Here is a 24816-nt window from a genome sequence, read left to right as displayed (position 1 = left end):
CGCATATAGCGACGCAAATAGCGACGCATATAGCGACGGTTATAGCGACGATTCCATGGCGTCGTCAATAACGACGCTTTTTGCGATGACGGGGGCAAATTTTGTTGTTTGTATTTTCGTCGCTTTAAACGTCGCTATAAGGTCTATATCTTGTAGTGTCCTCAAGTATAAATGGTATCTCATTGAGTACTACACAACGATGATAGATATCATCTACTCCTCTTCGATATAGGACACCCGCTATAATCGAAAAGTGTAATGCTTGTTGCTTGATCTTTCTATTTTTTGACTTTGATAAGGCAGCCCCGAATCCTCATGTAGATAAATAATGTGTTATAGCCACATACTAATGTGAAACTTCATATATCCCCAATTTCCTACTAGCAAAAGAAATTGGAAGATACCATTTCTCCTCCCATATTTGAGCTAAATAGAGCTGATACTATGCATTGTGGTTGTTAAAAATATGTATAAAACTTCACCTCTTGTAGGTGCTTTTAGGATTGGCACTTTTGCTAATTCTTGCTTCACATCCTCAAAGGATACTTGACAGACTTCATTCCACTCAATCAGACTGTTAAAAGATAGGAGGTTCATCAATGGCAACGTTCTTTCCACTAGTGCATTGATAAATCTTCGATAATATCCCACTGATGAGACAGAAAGTTATGCATCTATTTTGGAGTATTTAGGGGGCTTATAGAGACTATAACCTTTATCTTTTCAGGGTTAGTTGCAATACCAACAACTGAACTAACCACATGGTTGAGTAACAACCCATAGGGTACTCCAAATACACACTTTCTAGGGTTAAGCGCAATGCAAAATTGTCTACAACACTCAAAATATTTCCTCAGAATAATCAATTGTTGCTCCCTCATTGTGGCTATCCCCCCAGATCATCAATAAAGACTTTTAATGCCTCTGGGGAGATATCAACAAAGGTCGTATAAATTGTTCATTGCCAAGACCCAGGTGCATTGCATAGACCAAAGGCCATCACATGATACACAAAGGTACCAAAGATAGTAATTAATATTGTTTTCAATTTGTCTTTCTGTAATGAAGCATTCAACTAGGAAAAGAAATCTAATTAAAATGAAATAGACTTAAAATTTCAAAGAACTATTGCACCAAAATATCTTGCCATGTATTAATCATGATAATTCCAAAGAATACATGACAGCCATGGCTGATGCTTCATCTAACAAGAAGGAAGCTAACTTCAAGAAAGTGAACAGTTAAATTTTGTGAATGAACCAAAAGATGTCTTCTCCTAGCCTCTTGCCTTCTTTATCCTAACTCCTCATCTCCAAATTTAAGGGCACATTTACATAGGCAAGGCTAAATTTACAAGGGCTGGAAATTACAATGTATGGAATTAGCATGATTCCAAAGTACAAAAATATCGAGGTAATTTTCGTTTATGACAAACCATCCCGTCCTAAGATGGTTTTGTCCTCAAAACCAAGGATAAATGGACCAAATCCAATCCAAGGATAATAGTAATCATTTCCATGTAGCTCCGATATGATAGGAAAGCACTTTCCATATAAGAGAGACCTTTATGTATACCAAACTGTGAGTAAACTGGCTGTTGTCCAAACAGGTCTGATTTACAAAAACTGTCATAACTTTTGATAAAGTGGTCCAAATGACACATATGAAGTATAGAAATGAAGTATACAATCCCTAGTATCACGCCATAACGTCAAAATCAATTTTTAATAAAGTCAGGATAGTTTTATTGCCAATAGAAATATCTCACAACAAGTTGTCCCTACACAGTCTGTCATGTATCATCCTGCAATAACCAAGGAAAATCATTCACATAAGTGGATGGTTGCCAAGAAGATTCCTCTATAGGTAAGCTCCTCCACTTAATGAGGTACTCAGTAAGAGTATGATTTCTGAGCACTTTTTCTCTCTTTCCAATAATACTTTCAGGTTCATATATGACAAGTCCTGCTTCATCCATTGGTGGCAACTCTTCCAATACCTACACTTCAGGTCCAGCATACTTCTTAAACTGTGAAACATGAAATACATCATGTATTCTAGTGGAAGAAGGTAGTTGAAGCTTATAAGCAAGCTCTTCAACTTAGTCCACTACCAAATATGGTCCATAAAATCTGTGAGCAAGCTTATTGTTCCCACCCTTTAATGAAGCGCAGTGGGTCTTGGGCACTTTAAGAATCACCCAATCTCCAACTTTGAAGTCCAAATGTCTTCTCTTCTCATTGGCATAGGCTTTCATTACTTCTTGTGCTTTCCTTATGCTGTCCTTGCATTGTCTCATGAGCGTTTCCATCCTTTCCAACTCTTCCTTTGCTTGGGGGTTGATATCTTCATGAAACAAAATTGATGGAATTTGGACTTTGTACTCATAAAGTGCTTCAAATGGGGACATACCTATGCTCATGTGATGCATGTTATAGAAAAATTCAGCAAGGTGGATCCAACAATCCCATAAAGCTTGTGTGTCATGACAATAATGCCTAAGGTACACTTCCACCCAGTGATTGACTCTTTCCATTTTCCCATTGGTTTGGGGGTGATAGGCTATACTAGGAGTGAGAAAAGTACCCATGGAAGAGAATAGACTTCTCCAAAAGTTGCCCATAATTTTTGTATCTCTATCTGATACTATTCTCATTGGCATACCATGCAACTTGAACACACCTTCCATAAATTACTCAGCCACTTGCCTTGCTAAATATTGTATTTTAGTTGGAATAAAGTGGGCTAATTTAGTCAATCTATCAACAACCACATAGATATTATTCCATCCATGACTAGTAGTAGGTAATCCCATTATAAAGTACATTGAAATGTTGGTCCATTTGCCCATAGGAATAGGTAAAGGGCTGAGGGAGTCTGGCTGGTAATAAAGTGGAGTCCTTATTTTATTGGCACTCTAAACACTTGGATAAATGTTCCTTGATGCCCTTTCATAAACCCTTCCAATAAAAACTTTTATGGACCTTGTCAAAGGTCTTGAAAAGACCCAAATGTCTAGCCATTGGTGATGAGTGCATCTCATGGAGCACTTTCAGCTTGAATTTACTGTTAGGAACCAAGTACACTTTACCCTTAAACCATAAGAGTCCATTATGCACTTTGAAATTTGGAAATTCTTCATCATGTCCTTACTGTAATTTCTGTAAAATCTGGACAGCATGCTCATCCAGCACATATTCTTCATGGATGTCTTTTATCCAATCCTTATAAATTGTAGACACTGTAGATAAACTGCATGCCCACATTCTAGATAATGCATCAGCCATAATGTTATCCTTTCCAACCATATATGCTATTTCAAAATCATATGATTGCAAGGTAGCCAGTCATCTCTTTTTCTTGGGAGAAAGATTGGGCTGTGAGAGAAAATACCTCAACACCCTATGATCGCTTTTGACTTTAAAATGTGTTCCATAGAGATAATGATGCCATTTCTTGATCGCATGTAGAATAGCAAGCATCTCTTGCTCGTATACATGCATCTCCCTCCTTCATCATCGAATTATCTACTCTCAAATGCAATGACACCATGCTCTTGAGCCAAAACAGCCCCTAAACCTCTACCACTAGCATCTGCGTATATGGTAAAAGTCTTGGAAAAATCAGGGCAAACTAGTATTGGTGTTGAAACAAGCAATTGCTTCAGCTCATTAAAGCTCTTATCGGCAATTTTGTCCCAAAAAAGGCCTCTTTTTTAAGTCGATCAGTAAGAGGAGTTGCAACATGAGAATAATTCTTCATAAACCTACGGTAAAAAGATGATAATTCGAGAAGAACTCTTAAAGAAGTAGCATTAGTTGGGGTAGGCCATTCTTTGACGCATTGCATCTTCTTAGGATCCACTTTGATTCCATCTTCTCCCACTATATGACCCAAGTATTCAACTTCTTTTGTCATAAATGAGCACAGTTGCCTTGGCAAATAGTTTGTGCTTCCTGAATATATCAAAGACTTCTCTTACATGCTGTAAATGGTCCTCTTTGCTCTTGCTATGGATTAAAATGTCATCAAAGAACACCAAAACTGTCTGAAATAGCAAGGGCTGAAGTATCTTATTCATAAGAGATTGGAATGTGGCTGGAGCATTGGATAAACCAAAAGGCATAACCATGAATTGATAGAGGCCTCTTTCCATCCTAAAGGCTGTTTTAAACTCATCCCCTTCCTTCATATGTATTTGATGATACCCCGATCGCAAGTCAATTTTGGAGAACACCTTAGCATCCTTCAATTCATCTAGGAGGTCATCTATTCTAGGTATTGGATACCTATTCTTGATAGTGACCTTGTTAAGATCGCGGTAGTCAATACACATGCAAAAAGAGCCATCTTTCTTCTTTACAAGAAGGACCAGAGAGGAAAAAGGTGATTGGCTTGCCTTGATGAGACCCATTTCTAATAGCTCATTCACTTGGCGCTCTACCTCTTCCCTTTCCACCTTGGAGAGGCGATATGGTGGTTTGTTAATAGGCTTGGTGTTGAGCAGCAAGTCTATAGGATGATCCACTTCTCTTTTGGGAGGAAGAGAAGTAGGTGGCTGAAAAATATCCTCATAATCCTTTAGCAACTTGCAAAGACATGGATCTATGTCATTGGTAGAAGGAGAGGGCCCAGCCTCATCAATCTTTGAAAGAAGAATAGTGAACATGCATGCCTTTGAATTTATCTCTTTTTTTATCTTCTTGGGGCTGATCACCTCTATTTTCTTCTTCTCAACACCATGTAGGATTACTTGCTATCCACACCATTGAAATTCCATTTCAAGCTTGTTAAGATCCATAGTATATCTGCCCAAAGATTTCAGCCAATTGTAGCCAAGTATGATGTCAATGGGACCCATTTCTAATGCGATCAAACTAACTGATGTAGTGCACAATGGAGATATAGTGATAGGAACATTTGGGCAGCATTGATTACTATATTCAAAGTCTCCATTGGCCACTTGGATTCTTAGGGAAGAAGGCATATCCTGTGTACTCAATTTCAACCCATTGAGTGATTTGGAATTAATAAAGCTATGTGTGCTGCCCATATCAATGAGTATGTGAGCGGTCCTTCCATTGATTTGTCCTTTGAGGCGTAGGGTATTGTCCCCTCTTGAACCACTCCATGCATCATTTATATGGAACACAGCGAGGGATGTAAATCAATCCGAGAATCATCCATGTAATGACCACTCAGATCAAAAGGAAATCCATCCATTGGGCCATAAAACTCGTCATGGATACTCTCTTCATTTTCATGCATCTCTTCTTGAGTAGTGGAGCCTTCAAGCTATGCTAGACTTCCCTAAATAGGTCCAGCATCAGAATCATATTCAAAAATCATACTAACCTTAAAATTCTTGGACTTATGGTCGGGTGACCATTTTTCCCCGCACTTGAAGCATAGGCCCTTGGCATATATTTCTTTGAGCTTGTCATTAGACACATGCTTGCCTTGGGTAGGGGCTAAAATTTTGGCAGTAATATCAGTCCTTTTTCCATCAAACTTATTTTCAGCATTAGATCTGAAGTTTTTGCCTTGCTTTGGTCCATAAACATTGGGAAAAGTTGGTATCTTGCTCTAGGTATTGTTGTGAACATTTCTTGGCTTCCCACCATGCTAAAAATCAGTCCTTGCATGCCCATAATGGCCTGATGTCTTTGGGAACTGTATAGGCTGAAATAAATGCCCTGTTTTTGGCTGGAAACTCTTGTATTTCTGCCCATAATGCACAGCCAATTGAATGGAAGATTGCAAAGATGTAGGCTTCATGGCTTCAACTTCAGATGATAAGGTAGACTCCAAACCAAATATATACTTGTTCAATTTGGCACTATCGGAGACTCCATGAACATACATTGAGAGGTTTAAAAACTAATTTGAATATTCTCTAACCGAAAGACCACGTTGCTCAAGGGCGTACCATTTCTTTTTCAAGCACTCTTTTTCAATGGGAGAGACAAAGACTTCAATCATAGCATTCTTTAGTGCTTCCCAAGATAAGAATTCATGGCCAATTCTTGTCATATATCTCCACCAAGTATGTGCGTAGCCTTCTAAATGAAGGGCTGCAAACTTCACTTTGGCATTTTCGGGCCTTGGATAAAGGGAAAAGTACATCTCCAATTTGTCAAACCACTCCTCCAACTCCGTAGGTGAAGGATTCTCTCCTTTGAAATTTGAGATGACAATTTTCTCTTTATACTCTCTCTCATATTGAGGTGGTTGCCCATTGTGGTGTTGTTGTCCATTATGGTGTTGCTGTCCAAAAGAGTTACCAAATGAGCCTTGCCTAGGGAATTCATTATTCCAAATTCCTTGTGCAAATGGGGTCTGCTATCCATACTACATACCATGACCTTGTGGCTGGAAATAATGTCCTTGAGGCTGAAAATGAGTGTTACCCATATTGAAAGGTTGTCCATGGTACCCTTGATATTGTCCATGCATAGGAGTATTAAATGGCGGTTGTTGCCCACTGTTTTGTTGAGGCCAACCATCATTGGATAAAGGGCTTGGCCTATCAGGCTGAACTTGAGTATGAGGATTGTGTTGTTGCTGGCCATAGGAGTTTGGGACTGAATTCACATGCCCTTGTTCATGCCCACCAATATTTAATTGAGGATAGAATTGTTTATAAAATGGATTGCAACCATGGATGTCCTCTTCATGCCTAGAGCTTTCTTGAACCCTATCATGTGGATCTTGCCCATGTGGCTAAGAAAAGGACTTTGATTGATGGGGCAGAGGCTGAAATGAAGTGGGCTGTATAAAATCTTTAGCCTTTGACGGTTTCCCAATCTCAAATTGTCCTACCACCTTTGCAGTAGAGGGTTTGGGTTAGTCTTCAGCCAAAGGAGGGTTTGGAAATTTAGGACCAGCACTGTAGGCAACATTTTTTCACTAAAGATAGCCACTAACTTGTCAATACCTATCCTCATACCATCAAAACCCGATTTCATCTCTTTAATATCATTTGAGAGTTGTTGTAGGCTATTAGAGTTCATGGAAGCATGGGACATCTCAACTCCATTCATTGGTTGATTGATAGGAGAATGAGTGGAACTTACACCAACCTCTTCATTCTCATAATGCCTATGGCATATAGCTTCTGGAGGGGTTTCATGTTCATGTTCATGTTGGTATTCTCTTAGCTCTTCATTGATGGTCTCTAAAATAGGATCCTTTTTCTTATTCCTTGCCATGAGAAACTTCCTGCCCTGCATATACAATAGAGGAAAAACTCAAATATCTTGAGTTCTAGTGCTCCGAATAACAAGCTCTTTGGCTCTGCTTGAAGCTTGAGAAGTCCCCTTTCTAGCGAACTATCAAGTGTTGAAAGTAGTTGAATACAAAAATTTCTATAAACAGTTTACTGTAGCTGTCTGGAAATTCCTACAACCTGTGAATGCTCTGTTTTAATCATATAGTGACTTGTACCTTCAATTTTCATGTATCTACCAATCGTGTAGACCTGTAAGGAAACTCCATACATCTGCCAAGAGTGAAAATACCCTTTGCAATAACCTGAATGATTGAATAATCCACTGTAGACTGCAAGATTAATGGGACCCTGTTTATATACCCTGTCCCAAAACCTCAATGCTGATCCCATGTCGTCACAAATACCATGCTGAAAACTAAATCCTTGTTCCCTTGAGTGGTACCTACACCTGAAATTTAAATGTGTGGGATCCAAGACTTGAGGGGTGTGCAAATTTCCGGGTCGCGAGGACGCTTCCTTATTAAGTGTGGGGATATGTTGAGTGTTGAAATGACTTGTTTTTTGGCTGATTTTTGTTGTTTTTGAAAGCTGAATGATTGATTTTATGGGATGATTGATTGATTTAGGAAGAGGATTGAGAGTGTTTTGGATGATATTGATTGTGTTTTGGAAGATCATGATGTTTGTTGATGATTTTGTGATGTTCTGATAGGTTCTGATTGGTTCTGTATACCTTCTGTTTTGTTCTGTTTTGTTCTGTTTTGGTCTGTTTTGTTCTGATTGTCTTCTGTAAGGAGGGAAGGAGTATTGATTGATGAAGAATGAGATATTGTGAAAGTTTATTGAATGTTTTGTGAGAGTTTTGAATGGTTTGAGAGTGAGTTATGTGGTTTGGATGACCTTCTGTAACCTTCTGTAGGTCTTCTGTAGAGCTTCTGCTTCTGTTCTGTCTCTGTTCTGTTCTGTACTGTAACTGTTCTGGTACTGTTCTGTAGACTGTTCTGTAAGTGTTCTGTGGAATGTATGTGTGACTTTGGGGAAAGTTTTCTAGCCTTGGAAAGAGGTGAATACAAGTGCAAAAGAGCTGAAAGAAGTGGAAGAAGTAGCTGCTGAAGACTCAAGAGAAGACTAGAGTGAAGTGACAGTAGTGAGCTGTGAAGAGACACTGTAGTGGCTCTGGTGACTCTTCATATCAGACATACCTCTTGGGAGGGGTATCCACGACCTAAGAGTGATTTTTGAGAGTGATTTTTGAGAGATTGTAGTGAGGATATGATGTATTATTGATAGAGTGTGTGAGAGAGAGTCAGAGATAGCCAATTCTACTGAAACAGAGTGATTGTATATGAGAGATTGAGAGAGAAGACTATGAAGATATTGAAGATGAATACTATGTGATGTATTTCCATTCAAAGATGGTGTATTTCTTTGATTTCTTTGTTCTATTGATGGATTTTGTGAAGATGTTGAAGAATATGATTGATTCTATTAAAAACCGTGGGAGATTTACATGATGCTGCATGAAGATTTGTTGTGCCTGGTGTTCTTTTCTTCATTGGGATCATATGAAACATGATAAACAAGCTTGTTGATGTTACAAGATAGATTTTCTTGCAAGAGAATTCCCTTTTCCTTGGTGTTCCTCTCGGGGCTCCATGAGGATACACAGAAACCGCTAGTGCCCAAGGAGCTTTTGATTCCCCAAGAGGATAGTAAGCATCATAGGCACAACATTGCTCAGGGCAAGGTTAAATGCTCAACAAAGCAAATAGCACAATCATCTATCAGCCATGAGCAAATCTCCGAGCCAGTGTCAAAGCCACTTAGGAGTTCCAAGCCTCCTACACCCTCTTCCCCTAAACGGACACACGAAGCACAACACTCGTCAAGTGAGACTACTCAATCCCAATCTCTACCTACATCAGAGCTTCCAAATGTCCAAGAGGCAGGACACGACACCAACCTTAGCTCTCAACCTAAGGATGTGCCTGTGCAATCCACCGTGGCTAGCTCAACCGCTACTCAATCTGCACAAGTGAATACACAAAGGGCAACAAAAGGCACGACCACTTTTGATCTGCCTAAGGACTTGACACCGCAAGCTACCAATGGTAGCCAGTCCACTGAACTAGCCACCACTACTTCCAATCAGAAATCACAGCAGTCACAGCCCTTGGCCGTGACAACGCCCCTTGTGGAACATGTCCTTAGTAGTTTACCTGTGGAGGAGGTGTCGCAACCAACTTCCTCGACAACTCCAGCACTTTCAAAGTGCCTAAAGCCTAGGACGGAGGAGTTAAACGCAAGGGAGTTGGTTGAAAAGATAGACCCTCCGAAAAGAGCAGCAGTTGTGCCCTGACAACCGGGCAAGGTTATTCAGCAAACCATGGCTATGTCCCATAAGGACACACTAGAGAAGGGAAATGCTGAGGCCCGACCAAGCACATCAACGGTCGATATAGCCCAGGGTCCTGAGATGTTAGATGCACCTGCGTTAACCAAGAAAAAGAGGAGAAAACAACGAAAACAACAACAGTTGCAGGTGGTTGTGGACCCCAAGAACATTGAGACGAAGGGCGCTGGAGAGCTGATGAATAAAGCATCGAGTCCATCCACCAATGAACACATTAATGCCTCTCCTAATAGCGGTGAACCCTCAGACACATCCGTGTGCTCTGAAAAACCAAAGCAACAATTGCCATCAATAGTTGCTTGCAACACTCTATCCACTGACAATAGAACTCACATTGATCAATCAAGAGTGGATACAACGCTGTCACAACAGGGTGACAAGGTCCTACCAGTCACACCCGAGAAGAACCATGACGAAATAGCAGCAAAACCTCAGGGGAAACGTGAGAACCCCAAGAGCATAAGAAATCCTAGCGTTGACCAATCTTGCTCATCTAGGCCTGAGCCCCCAGCCATGCTAAAGCCTAAGGAAACTCTTAGAACTTTGCATGAGATAGCAACCAAGCAAGCCCTCGTTGAATATAGAAGTGTCACAGAATACTTAACTGAGTTGGATGCTAAGCTCAAAGTGGTCGCACGTGTCTACGTCCTTGCGGACATGGGTACAATCCCCAAGGAGCAGCTTGGAGATTACTTGTCCTTCCCTTTATCTTGGGAAGAGCAGGAACATCTTAATGAGCACTATGACAGGCTTCTGTATGAACGCATGCGACTCATCTCTGACGAGGAGGCTGACGAACTGCGCTTAACCGTCACGTTCAATGAAGTGCTCTGCCGACCGAATCTCATAGACATAGAGCAACTAAAGCGACTGATAGCAGGCCAGAGTCAATTTGAGCAGCATTGGTGCAAAACCCGCGTTGTAATGGCCGAACTAGGGGCTCAGATCATGACAGTCTCTGAGGAGCGATTAGCCAAATGGAGATCCCAAAGGGACCCAACCTATGTGGCACCAACTTCCCTTCGAGTGCTGATTGCCATTCGGGGTACGGACTTAGCTGGAACTAGCCAAGAGAACGCTCTGTTTGATAAGGTTCTCACTGAGGAGGAGTTACATATTGCCAGTAGACTCGGACAAGGTTCCATGCTACTCGATGTGGCAAAATATCTATTGATACTAAGTAAGCTGCCACGAGTGCTGGATGCGTGTGCCACGCTCCAGTACAACCCCGAGTTATACAATTGGTTCTTATCCTCGTGAAGTGACATTATGTATATAAATAACCATTGATTCTTGTCTCACCTTGTATAAACAATATCAACACACAAGTAATGATAGTCAAGCGCAGGGAGAAGAGTTGGGTCTAACAGGCTAAGCTCCTCAAGTCCTCCTCTCATCACCTATTTAAAAGCCGTGTGACCATCCCCACCTCCAAGTGAAGGGCATGCAACCCACGTTACCACCATAGGAAGCCTTGATCAACAACACTGATGGTATAGACAGGGTGCAGCCTCTTTTTATACACCTTCTTCCCTTTTTGGTCTATCCTTCCGAGGATGTGCCCTATCCCACCCCATGACAACCAATCCACACAACTTAGCATAAGCCAATATTGGCTAATGGCTGGAGCAAAACGAACATCATCATGGGGGCCATCCCTTTACGACAAACACTGCATGCCTCACCCCTCCCCTTCTTGTCATATGCGCTTGATAAACCACACTAAAATCCCTTCCATGCGAACAGTTGTAACCTGTATCAAGGTCTAACCCTTGGATTGCATCTTGCAGGCTTCCAGACGGAACACATGGAGAACCATGGACATCTGGCATGCAAAGACGCTCTTCACAGACGACGGGCGCACGTGGCACGTGCCTCTCCACCGGTACGATATGTACCCACCCTCAAGAGGTATGCCAAGAAGCGAGGACCTAAGCGACACCGTCTCGGACGAAGGCTGAAGAACCCCCGGGCCAAGAAAGTCGAGACTCAAAGAAATGCGCAGCATGTGGCAATGCCAGTGGCACAAACCCCCAACGTACGCTCGGGCACCAGATTCTCAAGGGCAGAAAAGGCGGCCCGGGATAGGGAATAATTTAATGAGCTGTTTAAGGACATTTTGAAAACGTTCGCGGCCCGGGACTACACCATTCATGTCCCAGCCGACATGTTTCCTGCCCAACCTCATGGGAGCCCTGCACCAGCACTGCCCCGGTCGCCTAGCCAACCGGACTCACCCCGCCTAGTACCTATCGACTAAGCCCCTATGATGTACAAGTAGCTTGGCAAGTCATCATGCCAGAACTTTTTGTTTTTGATGAGTAAAGGGGCAAGATCCCCACTTGTACACACTTCCTTCACCTACCATTCATGTATGCGACCTTAACAAGTAATGGGATAGGCATTATGGCATTCTAAAAAATTATGTCTTAACATGATTGCATTGGTCCGATGTACTTAACACGAGCGAGCATATACTCTTACAAAGTGACAAGTGGATGCAGAATGACACAGGTCAAGGTCTAGAAGCGTTTAATATCCAAGTCACCACAAGACCACCAACCCCACAAAGAACCATTATGGAGGAAGTGATAGGATACCAAGAAACAAAAGCCATGATGGAAACGCCACTGGATGAGAACCCAAGGACACCTTTGCAGAAAAAGCACATATTGCAACTGAGCATGGCCAAAGCATAATCATCGATTACCTCCTCCTTCTTAGCCAAACTCTATGTTCGGGCAGGAGCCACGCTCTCAATAAGGTCGAACGTCTCTTCATCATCCAAGATTCAATTCACAAGATGCTCTGCCCTTGTCCATGCATAGCTCACTCCAAGTGCTACCTCAATTGTTCGATGTCTCACATGTTACAAAGAGGTTTGCAAAATCTCAAGTGTATCTCTTCATCTCAACAACAGTTCCTCTAGCATCAAGGCTGGTGACACAATCATCTTTGTAATATCCATTCTTCATAGCCTTTGGATCCCAACATTTCTCAAATCCAAATGAAAGGATAACAGCCTCAAAGTATGGCATTGATTGTATTCATTTTTTCCACCACAAAAAAAAAAGAGAAGGAAAAAAGAAAAAGAAAAAAAACAAAGAAAAAGAGAAAAGAAAAAGAAAGAAAGAAAAAAAAAAGGAAAAAAAGAGAGAAAAAAAAAACACACACACACACACAATCACAGCACCGCACCTAGGGGTCCTCAAATTAGGTACGTCCAGTGACCTTGGTCGGCTGGCTCCGTCCCTAATCCCCTAGCCCTTTGTACATCCCCCACAATTGTTCAAGGCACATCAAGGGCAGGATATACCTTGGGAGCTCGCCTCGCCTATGGTTAGACCTGTCACCCTGAACCACTTGCACAATTCTTTTGCACTTCATCTCAATGCCATTACAATCAACAGTGGTAAGCAAGGCATGAAAGACACTGGAAAAGTCAAGGCATGAAAGACACTGGAAAAGTACACCATACTTTTCAAGCACTACGAGTAGCCACTAGCTACCAAAAGCTAAGACATCACAGAGCTTAATTGTGCTGCATTGCCTTGACAAGACCATAAAGATGTCTCAAGCAATCTTTAAGTGTACTCGCCGTCTTCATCGACAAATTTTTCCATCAACTAAGCCCTTGCTTCACTGACCCATTGCTATACAAGGAACTAGGCCGACAGTCTTCTTACTAAGTAATATCTAAGTATACACAAGCACTCACATAATATCTGCACCGAAGTATATGCACAGTTTGGGTCCTCAAGTGCAGGACAATACTCTCAGCTTGCTTAGAGTTTGACCTATCTCCCAAACTAATCAAAATATGTCTTGTGCACGATAAGAAGACTAGTACTACCCCTTAGGGAGAGACCACATGTGAGGTTTTCAATTGCAGGTGTTGAAGACTCCAACGAAGGTGTCATTCACTCTCCATCAACACCCAACTCCGAATGCTTATCCCTTACCATCCGACAAGCCCGCAAATAATTATCATGTACAGAATCTCCAACAACCCAACACTTGTGCTGGCCATCAATGCAGTCCCCAACACAGAATAGCCCTACCACCAACTCCAACAACCTTCCCCCAGCCACCTTGGCCACCAACAGGCCCCCAGGACCCTCTTCCACACCACCACTAACACTTCTCCACGGAAACCACAGGCGTCCTTGTCACCCACGTCTTCGGTGCATGCTACAGCCTGCTACCTACAACGATGAGTGCCATGGGACTGGCACTCGTCTAGGAGGGGGTAATGTTAACCCTCAAACGAACGAAGGTGGAAAATCCGAAAAAGCTAAAGCAGAAGACAAAGACAAAGGCCAAGGCAAAGAGAAACGGAAGACAAAGACGCACAAGGAGAAGAGTCCTAAATGAGGGAGAAAGGCGCACAAGGAAAAGCGCAAGTCAAAACTTTTGTAAAAGAGCGCAAGCGCATCATGGTTTAATTCAAGGAGCGCCCGGGCTCTCACCCGTGCAATTTGTAAATGTAGATGGGCGGTGGAAAGGAAGCTAGGAAGATAGAAGGACAATGGGAAAAAGGGCCTAAGCTAACTACACCTATATGGAGAAGTTGTGCCTTGCAATGGTCTTTGCGACTAAAAAATTCAGGCACTACATCCTCTATGAGAAGGTAGTTTTCTATACGAAGGCAGAAGGGCTTAGATTGCTTATGAACAAGCTACAACAGCCTGATCGTTTGGCAAAGTGGTTAATCACTTTGCAAGAGTTCGATTATGAGATTAAGAGTAAGCCACTGAGGTTGCAGGGTATTGTGGAATGCTTGTGGATTTCGGGAAGCCGAAAGAGACTTTGGCTGAAGGAAGTGATATTGAAGAAATGTTTAAAATTAATACAGCTTCTATCCCATCTTCGTATGCTGCTGTCACGCATTATCTATCAATGGGAGAGACTAGAGCTGGTTTATAAAAATCAGAAAAGAGAAAAATCAGACAACAGGCTTTGAAGTTCTCTTTGATTGCAAGAACACTATATCGGTAGGGTGTTGACGATATCTATCGCCCATGTGTGATGCCTGATGAGGTTCCTTTCATCTTGGAAGAGTGCCATGATTCTGCATGTGGAGGGCACTTCGCTGGATGGTTGATGGCACAGAAAGCTTTAAGAGTTGGATATTGGTGGCCGTCCATCTTCCAAGATTCCTTTGAGTACGTTAAGAGATGTGATACCTGTCAAAGACATGACAACACAGAGAATAGAAAACACCCACTTACGCCTATTATGGCTATCCTTCCATTTGAGAAGTGGGGCATTGAATTTATGGATCCTATCACCCTGTCGTCTACTACAAATAAGAGGTATATTATAGTAGCAACTGATTATTTTACAAAATGGTCAAAAGCGCGGGCGACGAGGCAGGACAATGTAAAAGAGACTGCAAGTTTTCTTTTAGAGCAGATTATCTACCATTTCGGTCCACCGAAGGAACTAGTATCGGACCGTGGAACCCACTTTTTGAATAAAGTGATCAAAATCCTGACTGAAGCTTGGCAAATCAAGCACAATAAAACGACCCCCTATAATCCGCAAGCCAACGGGCAAGTTGAAAGTCTTGTCTAAAATAGTCTCTGAGAATAAACGAGACTGGGACATGAAGTTGTATGTGGCAGTATGGGCATACAATACAACGTTCAAGCGAGCTACCGGCCTTACTCCATTTAAATTAGTTTATGGGGAAGAGTGTGTGTTACCCCTCGAAATTGAGTTGCCAACCATACGGTTTGCAATTAACCACTCCTTGGGAGATGAGGATTCACTCTTTGAACGTTTCACGACCATAGCCCACCTGGATGAATTGAAATTGCAGAGCTTATTACACCAGGAGGTAGCTAAACGTCGGATAAAGCAGTTGCACGACCTTAAAGCAAAGAAGTATACCTTTAAAAAAGGGCAATTAGTTCTATACTACGATGCGCGTAGGGAGTTGTTTCCAAGGAAGCTGGAACCTAGATGGGATGGCCTCTACAAGATTGTCAGGATAGGAAAAAATAGGTCTACGGCTCTACTAGTTGATTTGTAGGGAGTAGAATTTAAAAATAAGGTTAATCTTAATAAGATTAAACCTTATTATTTCTAAGTATGCTAATATAGAAAAATGCATTACAGGTCCATGCTGGGGCTGATTTAAGACCTGCAAAAGAGCTTAAAGCTGGTTGATGGGGCGGTTAATTCCTTATTTGGAGTACCCATATCTGGAGCAGAGATACCATCAAGGGAAACTTATCTGGTGGAGCAAAGGATATAAAGTGATTGAGCAAGAAGATGGAACCTTTGTGTGGGAGATCAAAGTCTTTTGCCATCACTACTTACAAATGTTGACAAGTATCCCTGTTGAGTTTAATGAAGAAGGTGGGATGGAGCTATCAGTTCATCCTCTAAATGTGTTAAATTTTGACTATCATAATTACGAATAGATTAGTTCGTGATGGCAGGCTGTGTAAACCCATTGTGGACGTACATATTATATTTTGATGGAGCGTCCAGGGACCCTAATAAAAAAGGGAGTGTTGGAGTAGTAATCCGAGATCCCTGACGTACAGTTACGATGAAGTTAGCTGCTTATCTCGGGGTAGGATTCACTAACAATATTGCGGAGTATAAAGCCTTGATTATGGGACTGCATATTGCCAAGAAAGGTGGTATTCGGCGGTTGTTAGTAAAAGGGGATTCCCAATTGATCCTGAATCAGCTAGATGGGACATACACAGTGCGAAATCCCATCCTTTGTATGTATCATCGAACTGCGATGACCCTACTTGAGGAGTTTGAGAGAGTGTCTTTTCAGTTGATTCCACATTACTGGAATCATTTTGTGGATTCACTGGCAAATCTTGCTTATGATAAACGAATTTTCTTCAACTGTGGTCCTAGTTTGGATATTGCTATCAATAATGAGATAGGACCCGGTCGCTTGTGGGGAATGTTATCAGAGCATGCAATATATGGTAGGCGATGGTTGATATGGGTGATGTAAAGAGTAGCCGAGACTAATCTACCATTGTTATCCTAGACCCATAGGCTGATTAGACAACATGTTATGCATACGCCTCTTGCTATATATGCAGGAGGGATGGGTCATAACCTTATGCATTTAGTTTAGGGCTGCGAGCCCTATTTTTCCTCCTTGGAAAGGGGCATATTATTGTATACATGTACTATTTTGGGGAGGGATGTGTAGATGCTATTCTCTTTTATTTTGTTAGCCCAAGAGGTCTAGTTTTGCAAGGTTTTAAATGTTTTATTTCATTAGGCCAAGAGGGCCGATTAGTTTTTATAGTGAAAATTTTTATTTCATTAGGCCAAGAGGGTCGATTAGTCTTTGTAGTGAAACGTTTTATTTCATTAGGCCAAGAGGGCCAGTTGTCTATTTAGTACATGTGCGGTTAATGGTTTCTTGTTGTAGTTCTGTGCTAGACAGGTTCAAAGAAGAGCTTGGAAGGAGCCTTTGTCGTGGGGAGACTTCTCGTGGCCCTATCCAGGTGACATTTCTCATTTTCAAGTAACGTGTTTTTATGCTATATGTGTCTGTGTACTTGTAGGGGATTTTCTTTTCTTGTTGGGGAGCGGAGTCCAAGGCATGAAGTCCCAGGTTTAGGTTGGGTATGTCTAGGGGAGGTCTGAGTAGTCATTGCCTCCTGTAAAGACATTGCCCGGCATCGAAAGACCTGTTTTAGAAAGCAGTCCTAGTGACCCTGTTTTGCTAGCCTGCTAGGCAGCCGTTCTAGGAGTTCTTGTTAGTTGTGAGGCAGTTAGAGAAGCTTGCCGAAGGAGGAAAAAATGATGATGATAGAGAGGGAAAAAAACCCTGAATATCTCAAAAGCAAATAAATATATACAAAGGTGTGTAAAAAGGGGTTCTAGCCCCTATAAAAATAGAAAAGAAAAGAAAGGGAAATTTATAAGCAGTTGATCATCGCCTTGCGAAGGCTTGGTAGGTTCTTGGGGACGAGCTTCCTAGGGGTAGCGTCTTGCTGGAAAAGAAGAAAATAAGGAAGGTTGGAGCGAAAATAAAAGTGAGCGTCAGAAAAGGATTAATTGTCACCTTGCGAGGGCTTGGTAGGTTCTTGGGTACCGAGACAGGACCTGAGGCCGATGCCCTATTCTCCTTGGGTCACTACACTCAGCTCCCTCCTTTTTACATGCCCGAGTAGGGGAAGAATAAAAACCTAAAAGAAGAAATGTGCTAAAAGAAAATACTTCTTGATCAAGCTATAGGAGTCCTCGCCTAGTAGGAGCTCCTGGTTGTGTTGTCCTTAGTTAGGTTGGTAGTTCAGACCACCACTTAGGGTAACCTCTTTGATAGTTCTTTTTAGTTTGGCCGTGTTGGAGTAGTCGGTTAGTGACTAGCTTCGGTCCTTCTATTAGATTATGCTAGGCCTACTCCTTGTGGATTTCATGCCTTGGTTTTGTCAGGGGGTAGGGTGAGCATTGTGCTATGGTTTAATATGTATCTATTTGTATCAGCTTGATGCTTCCTTTGGTTGTTTTGTGCAGATCTATTGTGAGATTTGACAGGCAGAGTCGCCCTATCCCGTGGTCGCCAATGAGAGCGAAGTTTTGAGCCCGGGATGTGCCTAAAATTTTCCAAAAAATTTGGAATTTAGGGGAAAAATATTTAATATTGAAGGCGACGGCTACGGCTAGGACGATTTTAAGCACCAAGTGAAAGACGGCTTTTAAAAGGCGCCCGAGTGATACTTGTGGATTTTTGATAATTTTTTAAACTGCCGTGCGGGATGTGAGGAGTTGCCAGTCAGTGCAGGATGTCAAGTCGGATGCCCAGGATCTTTCAAAGCTCGAAACGAAGCCCGGACGAGGACGGGGCCACAAATGGGCCAAGATATGAAGAGGTGGATAACTTTGAGGACCAAAGGGGGGGTGCCCTTTGGAATTTTAACCTCCCCCTTAAATTTTATGCAAGAGAGGCATGGAAAAAAATGTGATTTCGTGGAGCATGGCGTGGATCAGAAACGGCCGAAAATTGCACCCTCTCTCCTCATGATCATGATGCCTGACTGTGAAGAACCTATAGAACTGACATGGGGTCTCAACTTCTCCCTCTTGGCTGATGCTATCGCTGGTCTTCGCGTGAGGAATGGCTGTCCGGATGAAGAGATCAGATTCTAGTCTTTCTCTCTCCTCCCTCTCTCTCTTGTCTATGGGTTCCATTGATGTTCTAGGGTCTTTGTTTCTCTCTGTTCGGGTATGGGCTTTTGGTTGCTCTATTGCAAGTGAGACTCCATGCTGGTGTAGAGCCATTGCTACACTAGGGTCTAATTTGGAGGACTTGTCACAACGCATGTTTTCTCTCCAACCTACTTGGGGGAGGTGCGGAGGGGGCAGAGCCCCCTTTGCAGGGGTCCGGGGGGGCAGTCCCCCCCGGCTCGCAAGGCCGTTACGGTAAAATCCATATACAATTTGGAGGACCGTTTATAGCCAAATTTTGAACTATGTGCTCTAAATTTTAGCCCAGTGATGGATCTATGATGTGCCTTTAGCTCTACATAGCCTTTGGGATCAATCTCGGGGTTTAGATGTGTCAAAATTTATGTTCTAGATACCTGTCCGATTTTGACACTTTTTTGTCCGATTCTCAGATGTCCAATTTTCAGGAGTCCGATTATCAGAATCGGAAGTCCGATTTTGGGTTGGTCCGATCGGCTCAGTGGTCCGATTTTGGTCACGTCCGATTCTGGGAGTCGGATCGAAAAAGTGGTCTGATTCTGGGAATCGAATCGGACAGGGTAGTCCGATTCTGACTGGTCCAATTCTGGGTGGTCCGAGTGTCTGAGTGTCCGAGTCTGACGGGTTGGTCCGATCGGACTGGGTTGGTCCAATCAGACGGTTGTCCGAGCGTCTGAGTCCGAGTGGTCCGATTTCCAAAATCGGACGGGTTGGTCCAAGTCCGAGTGTCCGAGTGGTCCGAGCGTCCGATTCTCAAAATCGGACGGGTTGGTCCGATCGGACGGTTGTCCGAACGTTCGATTCTCAAAATCGGACGTCCGATTCTGGGACTCGGACGGCCTGGTCCGACGGCGCGGACGACGGCCTACGTGTTGCACGCGATGCCTCTAGGCTGACGTCTACTACACCGAATCGTCCAGCGCCTTTCAGATAGGTGCAGGACACTACAAGGGAATGCCAGACATGCCTGGAACCACTGTGGTGCTCGAATCGAATGGCACTCCAAGGATCTGTGCCCCTATTTCCCTGTTTTAGCCTGTTATACAGCAACAAAGAACCCTACTGTTTGTTTCTTTTTCTTTGTTTTTTTCTATCCTAATGCATCCAATCACAAAGTAAATTCCTACACTACTTCATTCCACAACATAAATCTCAAAAAATCAAAAAACCTACTTGCCAAGGAGATCGAATACCATCTTCAACCTTCTCACTTCCTACCTATCTCAAGCACCGGTTCGGGGGAAACCCCTTACTTTGATACTCGATTCGAAGCGCGCAAGCGCTCAAGGCTTGAATCCGTTGATCCCGGCAATGGAACCAAAATGTGGGAGCTTTCGCTCAACCGCCAAGACCCACAGACCGCTTATTGCTTCAAGCGTTCCAAGCCGAGCACTAATGGCTACCTCTCACATAGCCGACGCGCCATCCATATCTACAGGTGTAGTGAGCTTACCTCCGTGCCGTTCGAGTTACCTCCTCTCCCACGCACTCCGGTGGCTCCACGATCCAAGTACAAGCTTCAAGCAAGCTCCATCCTCAAGCTCCACGCCCCAAGCTCTATCGCCGCGAGCAAGACAAGAGAAGAGAAGAGAAGAGAAGAAGAGAGGAGAAGATGGAGAGCTTTTCCTCCTTGGTCCCTCACCCTCACATACTCACTCCCTCACACTCTCACACTCCCTCTCTCAAGCACAAGCTCAAGCAAGCAAGAAGAAGAAGAAGAAGAAGAAGAGGAGAGCTACTTTTGGCCACACACAAGAATGAGCTTCTCATTCACTTTTCAACTTTATATACAAAACCCTAAATCCCTTTTTGGGCGGTCATCCCCTTTTTTACATGGCCGGCCATAGCCTAGGCCCTTTTACCCATTTTCCTTCTATCTTCCTAGCTTCCTTTCCACCGGCCATCTACATTTACAAATTGCACGGGTGAGAGCCCGGCGCTACTTGAATTAAACCATGATGCGCTTGCGCTCTTTTACAAAAGTTTTGACTTGCACTTTTCCTTGTGCGCCTTTCTCCCTCATTCTCCTTGTGCGTCTTTGTCTTCCGTTTCTCTTTGCCTTGGCCTTTGTCTTTGTCTTCTGCTTTAGCTTTTCCGGATTTTCCACCTTCGTTCGTTTGAGGGTTAACAACATGGTACGCAAAACTACCAAAGACAGTAATAAAAGTCATTTTCAACTTGTCATCTTCTGCAATTGCCAACTGGTTGTATCTTGCAAAGCAATCCATGAATGAATATATTTCCCTACTCACTAATTGATCCAAAATCTGGTCAATAAACGGCAACGGGTAGTAATCCTTAACCGTCTGCTTATTCCGCTCTCTAAAATCTACACGTACTCGGATCTGGTTATTTTTCTTCTTCCTGATGACAACTGGTGAACACCATTCCGTATGCTGTACAGGGAAGATTAAACCAGCTTTTCGTAACTTCTATAACTCCTCAAATAGCCCGTCCCTCAATTCAAAAGACATACACCTTACTTTCTGATGCATAGGACGATTGCCTTCTTTTACAGGAATAGTATGAACAGCTAGGCTGGGAGGAATGCCTCTCAGCTCATCATAACTCCAAGCAAAGATATCGCGGAATTCTTGAATCAAGGATACATAGTTCTCCCTTTCTACTGAACTGAGCATGGAACCTAATTTAATTGGCCGCGAATCATTTGGCGTGCCAAGGTCCAACTCAATCACATCTGCGTCTCTTATCCTATCTTACGGCTCTATCGGCTCATTAGAGTTATCTGATAAATATCCTCTGTAGTGGACCCCTCTTTCGATTCATCGCTGGATGACGTCTCACTACCAGATGGATCATCTGCTGTCTCTAATTCAGTAGAGGATAAAGGAGCTCTCTCACTCTAAGGAGACTCAGGGTAAGCATCGACTATTACTCGATTAGCACCGACTATTACTCGATTAGCACCTCTACCTAGAACCACTCGACCGGCAGGTATATCGACTTGATAGTCTGTTCATAAGATCCAAGGCCTGCCTAGCAAGACTCGATAGCTCAGACGTCCTGCAAATCTTATCACCCTAAAGTCCAAGAAGCATTCTACACTCGCAACTGTAACATGGACTTTAGTAACGCCACCTTCTGGTTGTCTTAGGCTATCATCAACCATTCTAAGAAGGGTGGAGCTATCCTTTTGGATGCCTAGACCCAACCTCTCCATCAACTCTGAACTCATGATATTGACGAAGGACCCAGTGTCTACAATAGCATGCTCTACTAATATTCCATCCAGGTATGTTGGAACCCTAGGGCAATTCTTTTCAGTATGATCAAACCAATCTTCCCCTACTCGTGCTATGCCCAAAGGTTCTACAATATACCCAATACACAGGATCTTCTTGAATTCCTTGCGTACTCCTGGAGATAATTTAATCAACTGTAAGAGGTTTACATCTGGTTTGACTTCCCAAAGAGAACTTGCTAAATCAAAATAATGATAGGTAGCCAAAGCTCTCTTTTCTCGCCAAACCATCCTTTCTTTTGGTCTTGGGACCGGTTTTGGTGCTTCTTTTTTAGCTCTTGCCTTCTTTCTTGGCACTTCCTCATCCTTCTTAGGATCGATTTTTCTGTCAACAAGTCTTAGAGGTCCATCTTCCATGCCAGGATTCAGGACTTGCGTTCCCTTATCCTCTTGCTTAGGGTTTCCCTCAACCGGTTTATATTATCTTTATCACCCTCTTTAGCCTTTTGGCCTCTTATCACGGCTCGTAGGTTAGAGGTTTCAGCACCATTGACACGTATAGCCTCAATAAGGCTGACTCCATTGCCTTGTGGCAACTCTTCTATAGTGGTCTTTCCCCTTTGCAGTATTTGTCTTGGTCCATCATTTTGCTGGAGGTTACTACCTTGCGCTCTATGATTAACTGGACCTGGCTGTTTACTCCCTTGTTGGAGGGAACTAATCTTACTCCAACAGGTAGCAGCTAAATGGCCCGACTTCCCACAAATATCACATTTAACATTTGGACAGTTTCTAGGGAAATGTCCGCCACACCACTTACAGCTGAATTTTGAGGGACCGCCCTCTTCAAGGCGTCGACTCCCTATTAGATTCTGCTTCTTCTTCAAGAAATTGACATCAATAGCTATTTTTCGATATTGTTCAGAAATCATGTCGGTGTAGTGCTTCATCATATCCTTAACTTCACCAAGGACATTAGATGCACTCGACTCATAGCCTTGATCATCTATCCGTCGTTCCATTGGCCTAACAATTTGATTGGGCATTGGTTGTTGACTCACAGGAATAACATTAGGGTTCGAAACTTGGCCTCCAACATTTGGTGGAGCCAACTGACTAGCCATAGGCATAGTCACACTGGGAGGAGCTGGCAGTAAAGGTACATTTTGAACCACGCTTCCTCTCCCATTAGGGTTATTCATAGGCGTCCCTTGACTTCCACTCATCAATGGTAGATTGTCTCCAGGCACTAAACCCGTATTAAGATTTATTCGAGAGGAGTAGGCCGTTTGTAATCGTGACTCTACTCCTTCTGCCCGCGCGATGGCGGTGTCTATATCAGCCAAAGCCACACTGCTCAATTGTACCTGAATATTGAAATCCAATCCTTGCAAGAAGTATTGCAATTGGGCAGCCGACATAATGGGAATGTAAGTTTGTAACTTAGGAAACACTTCCTTAAGCTTCTTGGCATAGGCTTTCACATTCTCATGGAGGTCTTGGCGTGTTACATTCAACACACGCAACCAGTATTGGCCACCTCTTTCAAGGGCATATTCTCCTTGGAAAGCTGCATAAAATTGGTCGATTGTGGTTATGGTTCCAGTCTCTATGCTATGATACCATACTGCAGCCCTGCCTTTTAATGTCATGTTAAAGAACATCATAAGATGTCCCTCATCTTGGATGTGGTAATTAAACATTAATGTTTGGAATTCACAAATGTGAAACTCTGCATCTTCTTCGGCTAACCCATTAAAAATGGGCAAAGAAACTCCTAAAGCTGGAAAATCTGGCGTCCCTGCAAGAATCGCAATGGGTTGTGCCATGACGACAATCGCATTGACAATAGGAGTTTGGACTGATGGGATCACACCCCCACTTGAAGTGGGTTGACTTGGTGGAAGAGAGGAAGAACTTGTGCTTCCTCCTGCACCTAAAAGACTATGTGCAGCAGTTGGGTTACTAAGACCACTACCTCTTATGCGTATTGGGCTACTCCTTTGAGGAGAATAGCAACTTACGATCTGTAACCGCCGTCTAGCCCTCTCAGCACGTTCTGCTTTTTGTATTTTGGCTTGACGGTCCTTGTCAGAGGACATAAACAAACTTTTGGATCCCTAAAAACCCTAGATTCGAGAACCACCACTTATTGGCAGCTCCCAGCAGACGCACCACTGATGGGACCTGAAATGGGCCGGCACTCGCTATGGCACTAGCCGGACCTCATGCTCACAATAGACAAACACACCCTCAGGCCTCGCATACCACGAGTGTCTATCTACTGCTAAAGGAAAAACTGCCCTAAATCCTAATCTATGCATTTATAGTTTTATAGTTTTGTAGTCCAACGTTTCCCTTTCTATAAACTCCACAGAGGGAGAACCCTTACACATTGGCCATAAGTACCGCGATAATCACATACATAGGAGGCAACCTCTCGGTAGAAATGTCGTGGCCCCACTACAGCTCTCCTACATCACAGAGATTAGCCCCTTGATTGATGCGCTGCTCAACATATAAAACAAACAAACAAACTCCACTCTTTCATTTCGAAAGTAATCCAGGAGATACCATGTGTCCTCACTAAATAATCCCCCAAAAAATGAACGTCTATCCTACGGCTATCCTACGTCTATCCCCCAAAAAATGAACGTCTATCAAACATCATTTTAAAATCAGCAATGTGGTGTGCACAACAAGGCTTTCAAATGCTTATTCCCTAACGCGTTGCGGCGATGAAAGGATAGCACCAAGACACCACTCGTG

The sequence above is a fragment of the Lygodium microphyllum genome, chromosome 6 (genome assembly GCF_053477565.2).
Source record: "Lygodium microphyllum isolate KBCC chromosome 6, Lygodium_microphyllum_v1.1.10, whole genome shotgun sequence".
NCBI classification, from domain to species: Eukaryota; Viridiplantae; Streptophyta; class Polypodiopsida; order Schizaeales; family Lygodiaceae; genus Lygodium; species Lygodium microphyllum.
The sequence above is the reverse complement of the archived record's forward strand: the minus strand, read 5'-3'. Positions refer to the sequence as shown.